Source organism: Pygoscelis adeliae, unplaced genomic scaffold, assembly GCF_000699105.1.
Source record: "Pygoscelis adeliae isolate BGI_AS28 unplaced genomic scaffold, ASM69910v1 Scaffold263, whole genome shotgun sequence".
Classification (NCBI taxonomy): domain Eukaryota; kingdom Metazoa; phylum Chordata; class Aves; order Sphenisciformes; family Spheniscidae; genus Pygoscelis; species Pygoscelis adeliae.
The window spans coordinates 1750549-1758253 of record NW_008824552.1 but is presented as its reverse complement, the minus strand read 5'-3'; the positions used below and the strand labels follow the sequence as shown (position 1 = coordinate 1758253).

Below are 7705 nucleotides of genomic sequence, written 5' to 3'. Positions count from 1 at the left end.
GGAAAGGCAGCAGGAGGTGAGAATTAGCTGGGGGTAAGCGGGGGAGCTGTTAGAGGTGACTTTTCCCTCCCCTGGATAACTGCAGTTTTTAAGAGCTCAGGCAGCGGGGCTGGACTCAAGTCTTCCCTGTCGTTTGGGGCTGTGAGATGGGGTCTCGTGAGACCTGATGGGTTTATAGGAAGAAATGTGAAAAAAAAATGCTGTCAAAGCTGCCCTATTGCGTCTTCCGGGTAATGGTGGTTGTGTATTACTGTTCTTCTGTGCTCTCATGTTGTCTGGGGTTTTTCTTAGTGTGCTTACTACTTAAAGAAATAAAAAAAACCACAAACCAAAACTTAAATTTCGTTTCTCCTGGCAATGATCGCAGGTGATTCTTTCACTGCTTTTTGAGGGCTTAGTCTTGCTCTGGTGAGAGTTAGCTGCTCTGTTTTGTTTTTAAGCCTATAACCAGGGATATTCCTGGCTGTGGAGTGCTTTTCCTTTGGAAAAGAGGCTGTTAAGGAGAAAACACTTCTTGGCGGCAGATCCTGTGCCAAAACTGTTCCTGGTTCTGAATTGCAATGACTGTTGGTGATGCAGCTTGGCCAGAGCTCCCATATGAGTTGAAAAGTCATGGCTTGCGTTTGTGCAGCGTAAAACAAATTTCCTTTTGCAAAGTAGAAATGTTTGTGCTGTTTTTCCTCCTCTTTCAGTCTGGCCAACTTAGTCTGAGTGACCGCTTCTGAGCCAGCAGAATTTTCCTTTGAGCAAATACCCGGGCACATCCGTAGCAGAGGGTGTAGTTGGGTTTCTAAGACTTTGTCAGGAAAACAGTGGGACGTAATGTCTTGGCATGTGTGCGTGTAGTAACTTAAATACTCAAAATGCCTTATTCTGTCTGCCTTATGAAGTAGAACATTATGCTTCTTAGCTAAAAATCCATAGAAAAATTGCCATTGACTTAAATTTTTCAGTGGAAGCTGGCTCGGCTTGCAGTGATTTATTTTACCAAAAAACATCAGTGGCAGCTTTCTACTTGGAATTTCAATGGTTTTTCTAGTGCTAGAAAGGAATTTGTGTTTAAAGGTACCTGAGCTAGGCTTAAAAATATGGCCAGTCTCTGAGTTGGTCTTATTAAGGTCTACATGAGGCCTCAACTTCCACTTTGTTGAATGCTGAAATGGAGAACACTTAGCTATTGCAGGAGCGAGAGAAGAAAGTCTAAAATTAGCTACAGGCTATGCAAAACCAAGGTATGAAGAATCTGTTCCTGTCTTGTTGTTAATAAAGTGCCTTGCAGGTGTTAGTGCTGGAATGAGAGATTGTAGTGCTGTATTTGGAGGAAAAAGTGCAAATGAAGGCTAGTTGTCCTCTGTTGGACAGGTCTATTTGCATGGGCTTGGATACTGCGGAGAATGGATGGGAACTCTAGGATAATGCGTAAGAGAGGAGTGAGAAACTTTTTTTATTTTAGTTGCAAAATAGCCTCTGGCTGTTTGAGCAAGCAGGTAACTTCTACGGGCTGCAAACCAGTATTAGCGTCCCTCCACCTCTCTGGATTGATTGGGTGGGAGAACATTTCATGGTATCGCTCAAATTCAGGACCACTGGTACTGCAAACTCCAATCTCTGCCATTGAGTGAAGTTCTGAAGCGGGGATGGGCTTACCCCAAAATACAGGGTGCTCCCAGCATCGGGGTTTAGTGATCTCTGGTCTGCATGAGGGGACTTTCGGGATGGGTGGGAAAACTTGCCAAGATCCCAAGGTATCGGATGGGGATAGGAGGTTTTACTTATGCTAATTGTCTCCAGCTGATGTATATTCAGCCACAGTATTTGGGTGTATCTGTGAGGGATTAGCCAGGAAAACACCATATGGTAACTTAGGTGCCTATTTGCTTTACACAAAGGCGGTGGCATATTGATAATACTGTATTGCCCTGTATCCAACCCTATAGTAACTCAGCCACTGCAAGCCCAGAGTAGAGGCAATTGTGTTATAATACATGTTTTCTTGAGCATGGTTTCTATAAAAAGGGGTATGGCGTACTTGAGAGGTCTTAAGTCTTGCAAAAATCTAGAGCTACCTGGGAAGGAGCTCTATACATAGGGTATGTACATGTTATGTTTATACTCTGTAATTATCAGAAAGCAAGGCACGTATTCAAAGAGCAACTTTTTTTTTTAGTGTAGGCTACAACATAGTTACCTGCTTTCTTTTTAAAAGATGGTACTTTCTAGAATAAAAGGCCTTCACCTAAATTTGGGTTACGACCCAACCTTGTGTCCTTGAAGTCTTCTGCTGATGACTGCGAAATGTTTGTTTTCTGAATTGTGCTGCAGCTCAACAGCCAGAGTTTTAATGATTCTTCTCTTTTTCTGCTAAATGTATGCAGATCAGGCTTTCTACTACACATTAAAAATTTACATGAAAATGAGAATTTTAATTGTAAGCTTGAGTTCTAAGTTTTTTGGGAGACTGCTTGCTAGAATTGTAATTATCTCTTGCTTTCCTTTGACCTTTTGAGAACGAAGGAGGGGGGCTGAGGGTACCCAACCTGCACACTTGGTCTCCTTTTTAAATTTTAAGCAGCTGCAAAATTCCCTTTCCTATTGTGCGCCTTCAGCTTTAATGGCAAGACCTTATTTCACCCTTTTTTTTTTAATTTTTAATGTGTTTTGTGTTTTTTTTTTTTTTTTTTTAATGAAAGGCATATAAAAAAGAAATGGTCTTGCTGAGATTCGGACCATTATAATCTCTGTAGCTGGTGTGAGGAAGCAATTTCTGGTCTCACCACAGCTTGTTCATCAGGTATTCAACCAAGGAAGTTCTTATGAAGTCAGTGCATCATAACAGGGCTCTATCGCCCTGAACACGGACGCTGTGGGTAAATAAGCTTTGGCTTGTAGTTGCCATATGTGCTTTTAAAGGTCTGAAGTTCAGACGGCAGCTTCCAAGGTAGCTCCCAGGCACCACGATCCTGTTGATGGATTGCCGGCAATTAAACAGAGAGCGGGCGGCACCGCTAACTGCAGTGCATGAACACGATGCTCTGTGCGCAGCTTGCGTGCTTCACCTGAAGTGAACTGCTGCTGGGTATTACAACACCAGAATAGCTCTTGCTCCCGGGGTAGAGTCCAGGGCTGGCTGCAGCATCTTTCAAAATCCACCCAGAGATGTTGCAGGATCAGTATCCACGTGGGAGACGTTGATGGGTTGCATTGTATAAACATGAAGTTAAATCTATCAACTGGTTTTGTTCAGTTTTTTTATTGCTTCCAAAACCATGTTGTCTGTACACAGCAAATATCACACCTGGGAAATCATCCTAGGTGGGAGTGGGGAAAGAGATATTCTGCAGAAGAAAATTGCAATGATTTTTTTATCTATCCAACAAACAGAAGAAGCCACTTTTATTGGCTGTTTGGGGTTTTTTTTTTTGCAGTTACTGTGTATTGAAAAATCTTGGGATCTTTATTTTATTTATCTTTAGTTCCCTGTCAAATAGGATAGAATATTATCCCCGTTTGCAAAGGGCTTTGGCTTCTCTGGTTAGCGGCAGGCACGGCTGATACTGTACTTCCCAACCACGAACCCTTCTGAGATAGAAGTTGACGCAGACAAAATGTAACTAGGAACTCTTCTTGTCTCCCCTATTTCCATTGGAAGCTTCTCGTGTTTACAAAACTATCTTTTCTTCCAGAAAATTGCCAAGAATAGGCAAGGATAGGTGCCTGGTTTGGTTGCATACAGTAGGAAGGGCCATCATCACCTGGGAATGAACCCACAATTTTGGATCCCAGGTGACTGAAATTGCAAGATCCCTGTGATTTTCTGCTCTTCAGTGCCATCTACAACATTTAAATGGAGGTCTCTTCATGAGCTTTCTGTGAATGGTGCACTTCACGGTACTTGTACAATCTCTTTTCTTCCTCCCGTTTTTCTTGTAAACACCCCTGAGATGTTGAGAGTGAAAGGAGCAGTATTAGTTGATGAAATCTTGTACATACAGAAATCCCACTGCTTTCTGAATGCTCCAATCCCACAGGATTAACCTGAGCAGCTAATAAACCAAACCCTTGTTAAGAACCTGGAAAGATGGTGAAACTGGAGCTAATGAGATGCACATCCAAGCTCAGGAGTGGATTTCTTTGAAAGCTTTGGGGGTGGTCAGGACGGATTGTCAATGAAACATGGGTTTGCAGGGTTGGACTTTAGGTATAACATTAATGTTTTGTTGTCCTTAAAAAAACAACTTGTTTAGAATCCAGCTTAAAAAGATCCCTCTTATCTTTCAGTGTGGCTTTGCAGGGCTGATGCATATATGAACACAGCCTGTTTAAAGCCCCTGTGCCTCCCAGAAACCTTGTATTTCTACAGCTCATTTTTGCATATCCAAGGCGTTGCCCCCTTCCTTTCTCAGAGATCCCCATTAGTTCCTGGTGGGAGCAGCACAGGGACCTGGTCCAAGAGCTGGAACTGCTGGTTGCTTGTACCCACCAGCTTCTGGTGTTGGGAGAGAGCTACTCCTGCAGCCCTTGCTTCCAGCACTGCTGTTGTGTGGCATTTCCCCACTGCTGTATTTAGACTCCATGTCTATGTGCCAGCAAGTGTCCCTGCTTTTTTTTTTTTGTTATCCCCTCCCTGAAAGCGTGTCCTTGCAGGTCGTCTTTTCCCCACCTGGTACATGGCTCCTCCGGTCCTATCAGTACCTGCTGCAACCTTTCCCTTTCTGCCTTCATCCTCTTCTGACAGCAGTATTCGGTAATTGTAGCGGAGATGTTTCCTCGTTGCTGTTGGCTTGTAGGCTTGCTGCTCCCATCAGTGAAGAGCTCTCAAGCCCGGAGCAATGCCTTGTAGCGCGTCAGCTCTTCTGAGCCCAGCAGCAGATGCTCCATAGTTTGTGGAGTTCAGGAGCTGCTGTGTTATGTGCTGATGGATCGCGGTTTGAGGGTCTTTGGTACCTGATCAATAAAAGGGCAGCACTAGCTAGGTATTACAGGCTCCTCGGAAGCATCTTGGGCCAGGAGTGTTGCTTCATTCACCATCCTTCTTGACAAACAGGCTTTTATACCTTTGCTGGGGAAAATACTGAGAAGTGTTAGGAACACCTTCCTGGGGCTGCTCTGATTTAGTGCAATAAAAACTTTAATAGGGCTTGGCAGAGTGCCTCAACCTTCCTGACCCGAGGCCTCTGCAGCAGATGGGCATGTTGAAGTGGGAGGGAATTGAGAATTTCCCAAGCCAACCAGTTCTTGCTCAGCACTCTCCAGGTACCTCCCTTCCCTCCCCAGTATAATGTTCCAGTGTTAATAAGTGGAATTGCTAATATTCAGGCAAAATACCAAAGCCTGGAATCAACACAACCTCCTATGTGAAGTGGCCTAAATCCCTCTGCCACCTTGTTTTTTTTTTCTCTGTAACTGGGTAAACTGAGGCACAGAAGTCAAGCTGTTGTGAGATGAGTGGGTGGTGGCCACCACTGATGAAATTTTGAGTCCCAGGAATCATCCTAACAGGGACACTTCTCCCTGGTACCTGTGAGTGCACTTAGGGGCTTCCTGACGGCACCGTCTGCTGCCCGTTGGTTTGGAGGTGAGGAGCTAGGGACAGCATCTCGTGTGACGCTGTGGCCGATGCCACCAGGAATCACAGCTAACTTGGTGGGTCGCAGTTATATTCTCTGCAGCTTTAACTTGTCTGCCTGCAAATCCAGGCTCTGGGTAATATTATGAGTGTCCCCTGAGCAGGGCTGACCTTTTTCTAGGTGATTGATTAGCTCATATAGCAATGGCTCGCAGAATTTCTAACACTTTGTTATTACTACTTCAGTCAGAAACTTTGAAGCGATCCATGTGCGAGCTCCCTGTGATAAACGGCCAGGCCAGCCCCCCTTGGATACACAAAGGTGCCTTGTGACTTTTCCAACGTTACGGGCCTCCGGGGTTTTATTCAGTTTGTGGCATTTCCTTGTTATAGCTGCCAGATGTGCTCCCTCCAACTGTTTTTTCTTTATGCATTGTACTAATTATCTGGGTGAAAAATTACATCGCTGGAGCCCATCATCCCCCCTTCCTCCTCTTTGCTCTTGGACCTTTTCAGATACAGCAGATGCTGCTTCTCCTGTCCTCCTTGAAGCCACTGTGTAAATCGTCTTGCCTTAAAGTGTAATTGGGGAAGGTGAGCTCAGTATTACTGAATGTCGGTAGGTTGTTTCCATAAAGAAACCCACTCAAGATGTACCAGAAAGTCTCTAAGTGGCCGGTGAAGCTCCAAAACCACAGAATAGCAAACCAAAAAAAGATTGTAGGGATGGATCTTTACCACCGCCAGTTTTCACCCCGGGTTGCAGTGAAAACCAACTTTGAATTAACAGCTTAAAACAGGGCTGAATAATTAGTGTGTCCGTAGTCTGTGTAGGCAAGTAGATCTAAGGACTGATGGCCAAGTGCTGTCTGTGCAGGAAAAAGAGCCTTTGGGCGGTTGAGGAGGGGATGGGGGAAGAAAGCCGGGACCACCACCTTAAAGTTAGGGAAGGATATAGCGATAAAAGGGACCTTCAAACCCTTTAAAAATCCCCAGACAAGCCAGGACAAAACTGGACTTGTCCTGTTTCTGATATTCAAGAAATCTCCATGTTTCTTTTGTCCTTGCTCCAGCAGCAGCAGCCTGAGGAGATGGCTTTTGTATTTTCCACACACGCCCACTCCCCTTTATCTTTGGTTTCCAGACAGAAGTCTAGGCTGCCTGTGCTTCCCAGGAAATCCACTACATGTTATCAGGGGGCTTAGCCAAGCCTTTCCTAGAAAGTATTTGGAAAGCAATGACTTCAACTTGCCGTGCTCAGCTTGAGGAAGAAGAAAGGCTGAGAGCAGATACAGCTGATGCCTTGAAGCTCTTGAAGCTAATCACTGCTGAAGGAAGAAGCTTTAAAGGCTCGGATAGTTGGCTGTGAGGGCACTGATTTCTGACCTATTACTGGTGTGAGCTTCTTGAGAGAGAGACGGGGCCAGAGTTTGAGAATTTCCAGGGGTGGCCGATGGAAGAGACGAGGGGGGAAGCTGCAGCCCATCGCGTTGTGCCCTGTGCTGGGAAAGCTGATCTGAGACCCAAAACAGCAACTAAAAACGACCTCAGGTGCTCTGGTTTAGATGGAGAGATGTTCACCCTGATCATTTTCCTTGAGGTTTCTCTCTCTGAATTCCTCCTTGGATGTTTATGACTATGCCAGCGTTTCCACGACAATCATCCAGATTTTGGTACTTGGAGAAGAAAAGGCTCGATGGATCTATTGCCTCCTGATGCAGCGTGTCCCATCTGGGATACTGCAGTGCAAGACTTACTGAACACAAAGCTTTGTAGCTTTTTTTTTTTAAATCTGGGTAATACAAGGGTGGTCTCTTAGTCCATTGACCGGCTACAGATGTGTTTAAGGCAGGGGAGAGACTTTAGCTGATGAATTTCTCTACCCCTTCCTACCACCCAAAAAGTGGTTGCACAGAGCAGTTAAAGCAACCCAGCAAGGAGCGCAGCTACCCCCAATTTCTGCTCACAGTACTGCTGCTGTGTTGTGGAGGGTGACAACGCCGGCGTAATTGGTACATTATAAATCCTGTGCGTTACGGCATGTGTCGGGTGCTGCTGAGCTATCAAAGCATGCTCTCGTGCGGGTGTGTTGTGGTCACAGCAAAGAGATGGGGACTGCTGGGGCACGTGTAAGAGCGG

The 7705-nt window shown here is 45.1% G+C and overlaps 1 protein-coding gene across 1 annotated transcript in view; it reads left to right on the top strand.

Annotated features, from left to right (window-relative positions):
* The window catches only part of GDPD5 (glycerophosphodiester phosphodiesterase domain containing 5), a 116215-nt gene that overhangs the window by 546 nt on the left and 107964 nt on the right, over positions 1-7705 (top strand). The gene's annotated exons all lie outside the window — the stretch shown is intronic.